Raw genomic sequence first — 16,030 nt, 5'->3', positions numbered from 1 at the left:
GGAAGATTGGATCTCTTGATACATCATGGACCTGTTCCAGGTTGAGTGCTATGTAACCAGAGGTTATTTATACCTTCTGTGTTCCTGATCCAGAATCCCAAGTAAAACATTAAGACTGATCCAGCCTTGTTAACTGTGCCTGGACCTACGAATATAAACTCCTATGCAGGGTGACAGTTCCTGTGGGACACTGACCAGGGACAGTGGTGATTAGCTCCTCTTTGCCTACAGTGGTAGGCTCTGCTTTACTGCCTGTTTGCATGTCTTCTCCAAAGCCTGTGAACTCTCTGAAGTCAGTGTGTGTGTGTGTGTGTGTGTGTGTGTGTGTGTGTGTGTGTGTGTGTGTATGTTTGTGTTGTATACTCACAGACATGCTTTTGGTGCAAGTAGAAACCAGAGGCCAACATCAGGTGTGCTTTTTAATTCCTCTCGACATTGTCTTTTGAAACAGGGTCTCTCACTGATCTGAAACTCCACAACTTGACTAAGGTAGGCCAAGAAGACCCAAGGAGCCTCCTGTGTTGGCATTCCCAGTGGAGGCTTGCTTTTTGCTGAGTCTGATTTTGTTGTTTTTGCTCTTATTTTAATAGTGATGTACTTTAACCATTGAGATGACTCCCCAGCCCCTAGAACTCTGATATTTGTATTTTAAAATTAATCTTTCTTCTCATCATCAAATATGCTTTCAGATTCACTCCCATTGAGCTAAAGTGACTTGGAACCAACTTTTAAATGTTCCCATCTTTTCTTCCATTTACATAAAGCCCTACATTAATAGACCTTATTATATCTTCTCCCAAGAGTATTATTCATTTTTTTGCTTGTTTTTTTTCTTCCCGCTCTGTGGTTTCCTACTACCAATCCTGGTCATCTCCTATATGCATAACAGGATGTCTTTTAATTAATCTTTCTATCTTCAAAATCTTGTCACTCCAATCTGTGCTTCCTTCCATCAGTGGAAGAAAAGCAATTTAAACAGTGCTTTTGACAGGTAATTTACAACATGGTGATCACAGTCTCAGACAAGGCCAAGACTTGTGGGAAACAAAGCTTTGAGAAGTTCAATAAATCACTGAGCCCACAGTGACAATGAAGGAACCTCACAGTCCAACTTCAGAGGAGTCTGTGAATGGAGTTGGGGAATTTTATCAAATACCATCATATCACTATGTCTTCTTATTTTGGTTCACTCTGAACAAAACAAAACAAAACAAAAAAACCTTAATATCCTTTAAAAGTAACTTTACCCGTAATGTTGATATAATACTTTACCACCTAAGGCTAAGGCTGTTGTTTGCAAAAATCTGAATATTGCATGTTTCATTTCTTGGGGGAGAGCAATGGCCCCTGATACTTACTGAATTAATACTGTGTAATTTTAACTTTGCAGTGTACCAAAAACTTGCATGGGTCAGTGAATTAAGGAGGTGACTCACTTACTAAAGTGACTGGCACTTAAGAATTAAGATCTAGGTTTGGGTCCCCAGTACCTGTATACAAGTCAGGACGGTAGCATAGGTCTGTGACCTTAGTGATGGGGAGGCAAAGACAAGAGGCTTCTGAGGTTTGCTGACCAGTCTGTCTGCCAGTCAATGAGCTCTGAGTTCAATGAGAGATCTTGTCTCAGAACAAATGAATAAACAAAGTAAAACAAAGTAAATAAAGGAGAAAACGAGGGAGAGGGCTCAGTGGGTAGCCATGCTTGTCACTCAACATTACAGTCTGAAACCTGAGTTCGATCTCCAGAGTGTTCTCTCTTTCACACTCCACTGAGCTGTCTTCTGATCTCCACACATATGCTGTGGCATGAGCATTCTTCCTCACAAATACCACTAACATACACACACACACACACACACACACACACACACACACACACACACACGTGTAAATTTTATTTAAAATTTAAATTGTAAAAAGTGGAAAGATAAAGGATAACATCTAACACTGACCTCTGCATACACATACTGTTTGGTCCAAAGGAAATTCTAATTCCCCAAATTCCAAAAGCCTATTCAAATACCCAGAAATGGGCTCAACATGAAATGGTGAAGGATTTCTGGTGGTTAAATAAAGGCCAGCTTTCCTCAAGAACTTATGAAACTGGTTCACCTCTACCAAAAGGAGTCAGTTCCCTTATCACTGGCAGAAAGGACATACACTCTTGGTAGTACCTATTAGCATAGCAAAGCACATGCTGGCCTCTTTCAGTATCACAAGTACCTGTGACACATTTCAAAGTCCATGCTAGTCTCCTAGCCCTTCTCACCCCCTTCCAGATCCTAAACTCCCTCTAGTTCATGGGCTCCAACCCCACTCCACAGCTGACCCCAGCTCCTCATTCTCCTTACAACCTTTCCGTCTTGACTACATTACTCTCTCTCTCTGCCCTGCTTGGCTTCTGTTTCTGCTTCTCTCACTGTATGCTTTCTCTGTTCTCTGTCCCTTGATATTCTCCCCAATATTGTCTAGTGACCATGTTCAGTCTACTTCTTTCTCTCTCTTCTCTGGACTCTTCCAGATGCCTCCAACTGCTCACTCTCTCATATCTACAATAAAAACCTTCCCTTTAGAGTGGTCATGCTATCAGTTTATACACATACACATATAAACACGACATGATAAAAAGAAAAATACAAACATAAAAAGAAACTTGCAAGCATTTTTACAAACCTGTACATAAGACAAGACATATATTTAAATATATTTGCTATTAAATAAATTAAAACTTGTAGATAATAAATGTCACTTATTAGTTACACTAGGCCTATTACATAAGTATTAGTATTATGTTTTAATGATATAAAATTTTCTTCATGACAGAAAAACCTGTGTTTTAATTTTGTCTTTGAAGGTGTATTAAACTGTACAGTGCATTACTCAAAGTCACTGGCTTTTCATTGGAGCTAGGCAGATGGCTCAGTGGGCAAATGCTGGCCACACAAGTAAGAGAACCCGAGTTTAATCCCTAGCATTTAAAAAGCTGTGCCCAACAATAGGCATCTATAATCAAAGTGCTGAATAGGCAAAGAGACAGATTCCTAGGGCTTGCTAGCAGTCAGCCTAATTGAACAGATAAGCATAAGATACAATGAGAACCCAGTCTCAACAGAAAATGGGCAGATCATGAGAAACCTGACATTGACCTCTAGCCTTCATGTACATCTATACTGACATGGGTGCATGGCCAGACAGACTGAAACACACACACACACACACACACACACACACACACACACACACACACACCACAGAGCAACAACTTTTCACATAAAAGCTCCTTTATTATCATAGATGTAGTTAATTCATTTGCATAGACTTCAAAAAAAGAAGACTTTGTTCTGTTAGTTAAAAAAAAGGAATAATAACACAATTTTTCTGGTTTAATTAGCAGTGTATAATGTTAAGAATACCCAGCATATAAGAAACACAGAGCAAATACTAGCTACAGCATAAATGAGCAAGAAATGGGTCTATAATTTCAAATACATTTTCAAACCATTCTCTATTTAATTAAAACTCAACATAAATGTTCTCTGATAGAAAATTAAAATACTTTCTGCTTTTTCTTTAGAAATTTCAAAATGAACCAGAAAGAAAACATTTTGAACTAATTTTCTCTCAGCACTGTAGCATAGAAAAAAAATGGCTCTAATTTAGTAATCTAGATGTTCTTAGAAATGCATAGATGGAGAACAGACTTTCATAGGTCCAGTTCTCATTGCCTGATAGTCTTTGTAATTGACAAGGGAAAGAATCTGTAAGGAAATGAAACCCTGTATTGATGCCATAATTCTCTTTGCCTTAGCTGGGCTTTGAAAGCAAAGGGAATCATTTTTCTGGATTCTGCACTATTAATGACATCTGTGCTCATAAATCCCCATAGCTGTGATGTGAACATGGCTTCTATGATAAAAAGAATTTGTAAGGAGAACAACTAGAGTTTATCTTAACTTTAGTCATGCTTTAAAGGCTTACTTAAAAAACACTCATTTCGCAGATTGCAAAATCCTTAATTCAATTAAGAAATCAGACCAATAAGTAAAAAGATACCATGAATTTGGGAGGGATAGATGATACGGAATGAATTTGAAGGAGGAAGGAGGGGTAAAACTGATGTAGATACAGTACTCATGTATGAAGGTTAAGAAATTACTGAAAATAGTAGTCATCTCCACTAAATGAAACACCAGTGGCCATCACCCTGTGTTCACTCTTTCTATGTGTTTTCTCCTGAAAGGCTCTTCTGACCCAGAATACTTCAGATCTATGTGTTTCTTAAAAGGCTCTTCTGACCCAGAACACTTCAGAATGTTCATGTTCTCAAGAACAGTTAAAACTATTTTCCAAACATTTGTGTCATACTTAGAGTCGTGGCTGAGTGATCTGAGCAATCAAACATTGATGTTAGAAGTCTGATCTTGACATCGGCTCCCAGTGCTGCTGCAAGCAAGTCACTTAACCTTGGGTTTCAAGTTTTTCATCTGTAAAATTGGGATAAAAACACTTACCTGCCCCTCAGGAAAACACACAGATTTCTGGAAGTAAATGTGAGGAAGTGCACTGAATGTGAATGTGGCTCCAGAAATAGCAAAAATGAGCCCATTCTCTTCCCTTCTCTTCCCACTGCTGTTCTTTGCTCCAATAAGGCATGAAATTTTGTAGATCCTGTACTCAAATGTCAGAAATTGGGACAATTTCACTGTTAGTAAGGATGGGACTCTGGGTGCCGTGAAGGTCACTGGAAGGTAGTGATGACAGTGTTTTGAACAACCTTTATGCTGGGTTTTCTGAAAAGACCATTTTACGGGGGCTACTTCAATAATTTTATCAAAATATTGATAATTATCCCCTAAGCAGGACCACCATGAGAAAATATGACCAATTTTAGAAGTTTGAAATCTACCAAGATGATAATTCTGCTGAAACTGGGGTTTACCTCCTAAGTCTCCACTGAGGAAGACATAAAATAGGAGGTACAGTTTCTATGGTTCAATCTATTTAGGGCCATCTTTTATGTCTTCTTGTACTCTGGAGACAGAATTCTCCCTTTCTCATGCTCAAATGTTCCTAGTAATGATTATGTTCTGTGTGGCCCATAACCAAATAGCAAACCAGGGAACCTGAATGAACAATACTCTAGTGTTACACACAGGTGGATAATTCAAACAGCAGCTGCACTGAGACTTGGGAATCATGGGCAGATAAACTTCTTAGCTTATGGGAAGAATTTCACCTTGGAGACGGTAGATCCATACATCATTAAAGGTAAAATGAGAGCTGTCATGAGTTGTGTCCATGCCAGGAGTTGGAGGTCTGGTGCCATCATCTATGCAGAAAGAAACAGTACCAATTGTCCAATTGTCTTGACTCATCTCACAGTCTCAGACTAATCACGTATTCAGAATGCCTCTTACTTTTCTTTTGAGTTCTCTTTTTATTTTTACTTGGTATACATGAGTTTTTGCCTATGTGTAGTAATGTGTACATGTGCAGTCTGCACAAAGGCCAGAAAAGGAAATCAGATACCCCATAACTGGGGATATAGTTTTGAATTGCCACGTGGGTGCTTGGAGCTCAACCTGAGTTCTTTGCAAGGGTAGCAAGTTCTCAATCACTGAAATATCTCTCTAGCTCTCCAACTGCATGGGATCTGACATACTCTTCTCACTTTCACAAGCACCAATATACATGCCTTACATAAACACAAACACACACACATAAAAATATTTTTAAGTCATTGGGCAGCACATCCGCTCATGGATTTTAGTAATCAGCAGGCACAAGCTTATTTATCTATAGCAACACTGCTCTTTCCAGATGATCTGCACTCTGAGGATCTTTGGAACTAGGTGACAGCCAGCCTTAATCTCTATTTCTTACAGAAGGACTTCTTTGAATACCTTTCCTGCAAACTCTTTAGCACCAAGTATAATGCCAACGAAAAACCAGAGCATATTTTTATTAGATTTTTAATTAGTTATTTTCTCTCCCCATTTGATACCCATTCACTTAGTTTGACTATTTAGGGAAACCTACTCCCTGACATGAAAATAGCAGTAGGTGAGATAAAGACAGTCCAGTAGTGAAGTTGAATGATTGATGTGGTTATACAGTGTTGAAAACCACAAGGTAGCTAGAGCAAAAGGGTGCTACAATATATGTTTTATGAATGACTATTTTTATCCTCTAAACCATGTAGCAAATGTGTATGTGATTGAAGCTATTTTCATTATGTCATTATACATAATATGTATTATATATATGTATATGTACATAATTATGATGTGTGTATGTCTTTCTATTCCGATATATGAAATTACAGGTAAAGCAGATTTATAACATTAGATTATCATGGTCTGCAAGTCTATAATAGGGAATATCTGCTCTTAGGGGAGCTATTGAGACATCCCCTTCAGTCCAATACAATTCCCTCAGCATGAGGAAGGAAATAGCATCAAGCAGCAACAATATCTTTAAAAAAATGCATAGCACCCAATTTAGAAAGATCAAGGTAAATATTTGGGGGTTTGGAAATGCAAATACCATGAATTAATCATTGCACATTGTATGATATACTGAACTGCTGAATTATACCCTATATGTATGCATAAATATTATACATCAATTAAAAATAAAACAAAATATGTTGATGAAACAAAAATAGTGCTCCTACTTATCAAAAGCAAAGATTCTACAAGTGAAAAGCACAGCCTTTGGTCTTTTGTAACTGCAAAATATGAGGGCTATGGTGGTCCAGGGCCTGATGCAGGTTCCTGACTGATGGGCTCATGGGGTTTAATATATGTATTTTACTCTTCCTACATCATGTTGTATATACCCTTGTGTATATGTGCAAGCATACTCATTTGACTATGTATAAGACATAACAGTTGCATATTTAGGAATTAGTTTAAATATCACCTCAAATCAAAAATTAAATGATATGGCAATGTTTAATCCAGGAAAGGAAAGCTGCCTTTTGAGTAAAATTCAGTTTGGTACAATTAGAAACACAATACAGACTGGCAACTTTACCTAACAGAAATAAGATGGTCTTTAAGCTATCAGTACTGGATACAATTTGGATGAACAATAGCAAAGGCAAACCTTTATTCAACAAGAATAATAATGATGAAGTGTATAAGCACAGGATATAAGAAATCCACAGAGTTAGTAAGACATTCTCCAAGGAAGACTGACATTCAGTGAACAATTTCTGGACTCTTGGCCAAATTTCTCCATAATAAAATGCCCCAGCTTGTTAAGTTACCTCCATTTAGTTTCCTCCTGCTTTTTTCCTAGAGCTACAAGACATATGTCTTCTCACCCCACAAAGGACACTGATGAGTGATAAAAGCAACAACCAATGAGTGTCTTACGGTTCCTTATAGGAGCACAGATGACTAGAAGTTGCCTACAACTCCAGAACATCTATCCTGGCATCTGTAACAACTCAAATGCTGCAACCCTGGAGTTCTCTGCACTATTTGCAAGTAGAGCAGCATGACAGGTTGGAGAGATTCTTTTATGTTCGGCAGACTTGATTGCTTATATAACCTGATGGAAGAAAGAGCCTTGTGAATCTTATAAATTTTAGGATTTTTGTTTTGTTTATTTCCTCAGACTTAAGGAGCTTACCTTTCAGATGGCATGTTTAACTTTAAGAGAACTGCTACATAATGCCTCCTCTTGATTTCATTTCATTTCTAAAAGCACCCTAATATTAACAATAATGAAAAATGAGGGCATTCAAGATGGAGATCTTCAGTCTTGATTTACACATAAGAGTAATTCCTCACAGCAAAAGAAATGAAAACCCAATTGTGCTATGATTTCTTGCATGCTTTGTTTTGTTTTGCTTTGTTTTAGGTTTTGTTTTTGTTTGTGTGCTTCTTTGGGGGTTTGTTTGTTTGTTTCTTGATAAATTGTTTCATGTGTTCCAAGTTGTTCTCAAACTCAGAATATATCTGAATATGGCCTTGAACTTCTGATCCTTATGCTTCTTCCTCCAAGGTGCGGAGACTGAAGGGGTACATCAAGCTGGGCAATGTAAGGACTTTGTTGGAGCTTCATGAAAAAATGTGTCTTTCTTAAGTGAGCAAATTGGCATTCTGTTTTTTTATACCAAGGTAAAATTTGCTAAAATTTAACTATTTTTGAGAGTGGGATCTATTGCTCAAATTTGAGAACAAATTATTCAATGAGTCATATAAAAAGGCTTTATAAATTAAGAGAAATCACTCAAAAACAAATTTATCCCAAAGGGTATTTGTTTATAGGGAATATCTATTTCATGAAAGTTACATCCTGGTTTTATCTTGTGGTTAAAAAAAGTCTCGTTTTTTAGAAAGCATAAACTTGTAGCCATTGGGGTAATCTGTACTGCCCCTTATAAGAATAAGTTATAGGAGCCAGATTTGGTGGATCATGACTTTAATCAAGAACTCAGGAAACAAGGAACAGGCAGATGGATCTCTGTGAGTTCTAGGCCAACCTGGTCTACATAGTGAATTCTATTCCAGCTAGGCTACATAGTGAGAATCTGATTAATGATGATGATGATGATGATTTAATAATAATAATAAAGAATGGGTTTGAGTAAATCAAGAGAATACTATATTATATCTATAGTGGCCTCCACAAGTCCTTCTTCCCAAGGGGCTGACATATAATTTTTTAAAAAAGACTACATATTTCAAAAATATGCTAATATCATGAGACAGAAAGAAGTAAAACTAATCATGGCATCATATTCATCATAAAATGAGAATGTTAAAGAAAGAATGAACCCTTGCCTAAGGGAGTGATGAGAAATTGTGTTGTCAAAGAGACTGGTTCTTAGAGACCATTTCATTTCCCCCCAGGAATGGGAATCAAAGGCTGCAAAACTTGATAAATTATAAAGGACACTTTGCCTTTTGTGCAGGTCATGGTGTGAGACATCTGCATTGTGGAGCTTGGGTGCTGGGCACATAGAGCTTATGGCCTCAGGTACCACTGCTGTCATTTCACCTTTGGGTGCCTCAGAAGAAAGGTCAGCCTGACTTCAGTTGTAGACCTGGATCTACATTGCTTTATTTTATGTACATAGTCTACATCAGAGCCTTACATTCCTATGAGGGCAGCCTAATAATCACTTTAAGGGTAAGAGGTCTGAGATCAGAGGCCTCAAGGACCCTGTTGAAGTTGATGTAATTAAAAAGTGTGACCTAAATTGCAGGGAAGGTCAGTTTTCTGTAAGACAACTATTCTCTTGATTTTTGAATTGCAAGACACCATGTAGCTTTTGTGCAAAATGTCAGCTGGCATGGAAATAACTGCAGTTTAAACATCACTTGCTCATCTGTTGTCAAGGCTATGCTGATGGCCTAGACTCGGTGAGAAAAACAAGCAGCAACGGCAACAGCAAAGAGTATTGCAGCCAAATGAAGGTGTGCTCTCTGTATAGCTCCACATATTTATTTATTATTCTAATACCACATGTCAAATTATTTTGTAGGTATTTGTCTTATTAGAAAATTTATCCCTACAGTGTCCCATGTTCTAGTTTATTGCAAAGAAGCTGTCTAAGTAATTTTATTCTAATTTCAATGCAAATTCCAAGAGTGCAGTACAGCTCCTTGTGATTTAAAAAATATTTATAAATTTGATTTGCCTTTGATTGCTAACTTGTAATATCAAATGTTTCTACTGTAATGTAATTGGGTTGTAAAACTACCTTCCTTTATTAAAACAATTTTGTACATTTCATTATATAGAGTAGATCATCACAAATATATGTCTTTCATACCTATTGGGAAAAGTCTTAATCTATTTGAGTTGGTTTATAAATGTGTGTGTGTGTGTGTGTGTGTGTGTGTGTGTGTGTGTGTTATGTATACATGTGTGTTCAGGTGTGACTGTACATGCTTAGAGGCCAGATGAGGACATGACATCCTCTGCACCAATCCTCTTAGTTTTATTCCTTTAAGGCAGGGTTTCTCATTGAAACTGGAGCTCAAATAGCAGTCAGCAAGCTCCAGCAATCCTCCTACCTCCACAGCACTGAAGTTACAGGCATGGCCATGTGTGAATGTGTGTGTGTGTGTGTGTGTGTGTGTGTGTGTGTGTGTGTGTGTGTGTGCTGGGGATTTAATCCCATGTCCCCATGCTTGTGAAGCAGGAACTCTTACACATTGAGCCTTATCTTGAGCCTCTAAATGTCCTTTTGAAAATGAATATTTTCACTTAGGGAAATCTTAGCAAAAATGTATTTGGTGTAGGTCAGCAGAGTGCCTGTGAAGTGGTTTGACATATGAACCTGAGGTCCATACTCAATGACTGCTGGAGTTATTGTTGGATTCCACATCAGCATACACACACTGAGAAGTGAAAACCTGACAGAGGTAGCCAGAGTCAAGAACAAGGGTAAATTTAACTAAAGTAGTGCTGGAGCCAAATGTATGGTCTAATGTCATCCCACACCTGCCTGAAAAATATCAAATATTGTTTGTAAAAATCTAACAATAATTATCATACAACACATAGAAACATTACAGTTAGAGTGAGCTCAGGAATCTTCAGCTGGTTGGCAGTCCTGGGACAGTGGGTGGGCGGAAGTGGGCAGGGAGGCATCCGGACTGTTGGAGAGATTCTGTCTGATGCAGGTATGAAAAGGCTCTGCTCTGACTAGCACTTCCTTTGGCCATTCTGAACGTGAGCAAGGTCTGTTTCCAATGTTATCCCCCTGACGCTTACCCCAGTGTGATCCCAGTAGCTATATTTAGAACTGCTATCGGGACCTATGAGGAACCCCATCAACCACCACAGGCTGATGCTGACTTTTCCTCGTGACCTATGACCAAGCGGTGAATGGACTCATATTGTGTCAACAGCTACATTAAAATGGACTTGAAGTTTTGAACAAGGAAAACTTGAAACCAGATTTCCAGCCAGGTTCAGCTCAATATGTCATTGGAGAAGCATCACAGGCAGGCTGGCTTCTGTTTTGCTTGATGACTTAGGAGGTACCTCCTATCTGAGTCATGGCTTGGCACTCATAGAAATACCTACAGGCTCCTTTCTACTTTTACCAAAAAGATGCTGTTCACATCCAAATAATCAAATAATATAAGAGGAGCATAAACCTGAATGGTGTAAAATACATCCTTTTGTTTTAAAACAATTTAGATTTGTTTAGTTTATGAGTATGTGTGTTTTGCCTGCATGTCTCTCTGTGCAACACATGCAGTATGGTGTCTGTGGAGTTCAGAAGAGGACACTGGATATCCTGGAACTAGAGTCCTGAACAGTTATGAGCTGTCTTTATGTTATAGGAACCTAACCAGGGACCTCTACAAGAATAAATCATAAACACTGAGCTGTTTCTCCAGATGTTACCCATTCATTTTTACTGTTCCACATTTAAATTTTTAAAATTCCATTCAGGGCTGGCATGTCACACAGATCCTTTAGGACTGATTCCCAACACTGCATAAGACAGGGATGGTGGCAAACTCTGAGATCTCAGCAGGAACAATGTGGAGGTAGAAGGATCAGAAGTTCTGTCATCCTTGGCTACACAGTGAGTTTAAGGCAGTCCTGGGCAACATAAATCCCTGCCTTTAAAAGAAATCCGTTCAACTTACTTGTAAAGAGAATTGTGTTATATCAAACCTGACTATGATTTGGTGTAAGTAGAATGTATTAGTGATTCTTGTTGTTGTGACAAAACATCATAAAGGAGCAAGGGTTTATTTTAGCTCACACTTCAAGGACATACCATCATCCTGGTGAGAAGGCATGGTGGTAGGGCCAGTAGACTTCTGGTCACATTGCATCTGCAATCAGCAATCAGAGAGTGAAGATGTAGGTGTGTGTGGGGGGGGGTAAAATCTAAAGGCCCACCCTTGGGACCCATTTCCGCCCGCAAGGCTTGACCTCCTGAAGGCTCTGCAATCTTTCTAAACAACACCATCAGCTGGAGACCAGTGTTCAGACACAGGAGTCTTTAAGAACATTTTCTGTTCAAACTACACTGTGATAGTTGCAGGTATTAGAGGACATTTAGATAGGAATTCAACAAACAATAAATGATGAGTAAAATATATTGGGAACATTTTCTGTGTTTTTTATCTATCTACATTTTTTTTTAAAAGAATCACTCCATCTAGTTGGTATTTTGTTTTGTGTTAAAGGAAACTGAAGATCAAAAGAGTAAATTATCCCAGTATTCAGGAAGCTGAGACAGGAATCTGATAATAAATATAGTTGAGGTAGCAAGATAGCTCAGGAATGAAAGATACCTGCCACCGAGCAGGATAACATGAACTTGATCTCTGAGACACACATGGTAGGAAAAGAAGTCTTACTCCATGCATTGTATAGTGACCTCTGCATCTGTGTCATAGCACGTACACACACACACACACACACACACACACACACACACACACACACACACACACACGAATACATGCACTAAATAAAGAAATATTTAAAAATTTAAGAATAAATAAAACAATACAAAGGACAGCACAAAAAGCCAAACAGCAGCTTCAGCCTAGCCTGGGTGACATAGATGGCCCCATTTCTCACTCTCCAGAAATCATTAGACCACAAAAATTGTTGGCTTTGGCACCAGTCAAAACAGTGACTCCTGCTTCGTGTTTGATAGGGCCAGTCATCGAACCTGAAGAGGAGAGGAAATAACTCTTCCCCACTGTATATTTTGCCAACATTTCTTTGGAAAGCTCAAGAACTTATTAGTCATCATGCATCAAGCCTAAGTGTAATAAATATTGGACATTATTGTGGACAGCAATTATCATGAAATCATAAAAAATATGATGAGAATTTTGGACCAAGGGAAAGTATTTGATATTAAATATTACATCACTGTTACCTCAAAGTATGGAAATACATTTTTTATTATAACTATTAGAATGCAGCTTTTATATCATGACAATCTGACACATTGTGGAAAGGCTTTGGGATCCCCTGAGTGTGTGAGGAGTTCAACCAAATTCCTACTTAACCTACCACATATTAGAATCCGAATTAACTGGAAATGTCTTTGCTCATTTATTCAGTCTTCTGAGAAACTGAGAATAATAAAATCTATAGCATGTGCCTAGTACAAATAAAACACTATATGAGATGATATCACTCAATAGAATGCCTAACTTTTGATAAATTCCCAATAATTATTGATTTCTATTGATTTATACAATAAAGCTAAATCTTTAGATCATTGATAAATATCCTGAACATATATACTCAGCTGTTTTTTGCAGTGAATTTGCTATATGATCCAAAATCAGAAAGGTGCTATTTTGCTTTTGTTAATATTTACACCGAAAATGTCTGATTAATGTAATTTGCATTATTCCTTAACAAACAATGTCTTCATCATGCATACATTCTGCCATAATATAGATTGTATTTGTTTAACATTTTTCATTTATCCTTGTAATAGATGTTCTGACATTGCTCTTGAGTATATACACAAAGGACTACATTGCCTACTATAGGTATACTTGGTCATCAACATTATTGCTGCACTGTTTACAATAGCAAGGAACTGGATGTCTATCAACAGACAAATAGATAATGGAAATTTGTTACATATACACAGTGGAATTTTATACATGCATAAAGAAAAATAAAGTTATAAAATCTGTTGGAAAATGGATAATAATGGACAAAATATTGAATGAGGTAGCCAAGGTACAAAGGGACAAATAGATCATGATCTGTCTCATAGGAGAATTTAGTTTCCAAGTGCCAGTGTGTATGCATATTTTGATGATAGTGAGGGTAGAAGCCAAGAAACTTGAAAGGGGCTATAAGGATGTGGAAAGGGGGCTGTAGGGAAGAGGCTGAGGACAACGGAATACACGAGATAGGAAAGGAGAGGGAGTGATGATTGGAGATGGAGGTGACTTTGGGAAAAGGAAGAGACAAGAGAGGGGCAAGTTATTATGTCTGAATTCACTCTGTGTATTTTTCTTATCATTATCTTTCTAAGACTGTGTTTATATAGCACTTGCACTGTATTAGATATTATAAAAAATAATCTACTGAAGTCCTAAATTACCATCTACAATAGCAGCAGATTTCATGGGTAACTTAGATACTGAATAATAAATGTTTAAATTATAGCTCCCTTCTCTGTGCTGGTTTGAAACATCTGTAGTTTACAGATGGGGTAATTTGTCATTGAAGCATCTTATGCATGCAGAGACCATCAAAATGAATATGAATCTACATGATCTTAGTTACAATAAGTTTATTCATGAAAGAGTTTCTTTTAATTTTTGTGACCAAAAATGTCTATTTTTTAACCTTTCCTTTTTGTTTTCAATCCAAACAGATAAGAATATGCTAATCTAAATTTGAGACAAAAATCCCTATTTTTCCAACTCTACTATATAAACATTTATATGGAATATATATAAACAGACAATACACACACACACACACACACACACATATATATATATATGATGACTTGAAGCGTGGATAACTTATTATGACTGCAGGTTAAGAGATGATCAAATAAATGTAACTCTTTACTCAAAATGTCTTCAAGCAACAGGAATTTCTTGACAAGGACTATAAGTGCATGGGTAGCTACTTTTTTCATTCATTCTTTTCTTCTCTGAGTGAAAAATAATCAGAGTGACACAGAAGTGAGTTGCCTGTAGCTATACATGGAGACTAATAAACCATTGCAGAAGACAATCTCCCCTAGATCACTGCTCCCAGTGACAGACCACAGTGAACACTTCTGACACATTGGATCATTGCAGTAACAACTCTTTTTGTTTTGGTTGACAATGATTGTATGCATTGCCTTTGAAACCAGTAATGTCTAATAAATGCATAACTTTTAATGGACACAAACTAATGGGGCTGAAGAGATGGCTCAGCAGTTAAGAACATGCAACACTTGGCAAAAGACCAGAATTTGGTTTCTAGCACAGGTAGGGTAGCTCACAACTACCTGTAACTCCAGTTTGAAGGGATCTGATGCTCTCTTCTGACCTCCATGGACACTCACACTCACATGAACATACATCAACTAAGACACAAAGGAATATACATTGCTTTAATTTTTAAAAATATTTTTGAGACAGGATATCTTCATGTAGCTCTGGCTATTCTGAAACTCAGTATGTAGACCAGGATGGCCTCAAACTCACAGAGATCCACCTGCCTCTGCCTCCCAAGTGCTGGGATTAAAGGCATATACCACTTTGCCCGACTTTAAATAAAATTTAAATCAATTGAACAAACTTATTTATACCCTGGTGTGCCTATCTTTTTTTTTTTTTGGATGGGAGGTTTGTGCTTTTTGACCAGAATTTTCCAATCTACCAACCAAAACCTCCAACCAGTTTATTTTCTATTTTTTTTTAAAGACAAACTGTCACTACAGTTTTCAGCCTCAGCTAGACCTAAGTATTCTCTTGACTAAAGTCTTCTTAATACTGGAATTAAAGGTGTGTGTCTGCATTCCCTGCTCTATTATCTACTTCTATGATGTTTGCTGTTTTATATTCCACATATATAAGTGGATCATGTGGTATTTATGTTTCTGGGGTCTGACTTATTTCACTTTACACAATTTCTTCTAGGATCACTTTATTTTCACCAATGACAATTATAAACAATAATAGCAATAATAATAATAATAATATCATATGAAGTAGCATTCTACTCTGTATTATTTTTCGTTTGTCCACTGAACTGTTGATAGACACATAGCTAACTTCTGTATCTTGGTAACTGTGAAAAATGCATCAGTAATCATTGACATGCAATTATCTTTTAAACATGCCAATTTTCTTTACTTTGTATTCATGGGAAATGGTTAGATTGTTTGGCAGTTTTATTCTTTTCCACTCTCTTGTATAATTGTTGATATGAGATCTCTCACTAAACTTGGAGCTCACTAGTGAGCTAGCCTGGATATCCTCCTGTCTCCACTTCCCAGAGCTGGGATTATGGGTGAATGTCAGCATGCCTGGATTTTTTATTCCAC

The sequence above is a fragment of the Peromyscus maniculatus genome, chromosome 11 (assembly GCF_049852395.1).
Source record: "Peromyscus maniculatus bairdii isolate BWxNUB_F1_BW_parent chromosome 11, HU_Pman_BW_mat_3.1, whole genome shotgun sequence".
NCBI lineage: Eukaryota > Metazoa > Chordata > Mammalia > Rodentia > Cricetidae > Peromyscus > Peromyscus maniculatus.
The sequence above is the reverse complement of the archived record's forward strand: the minus strand, read 5'-3'. Positions refer to the sequence as shown.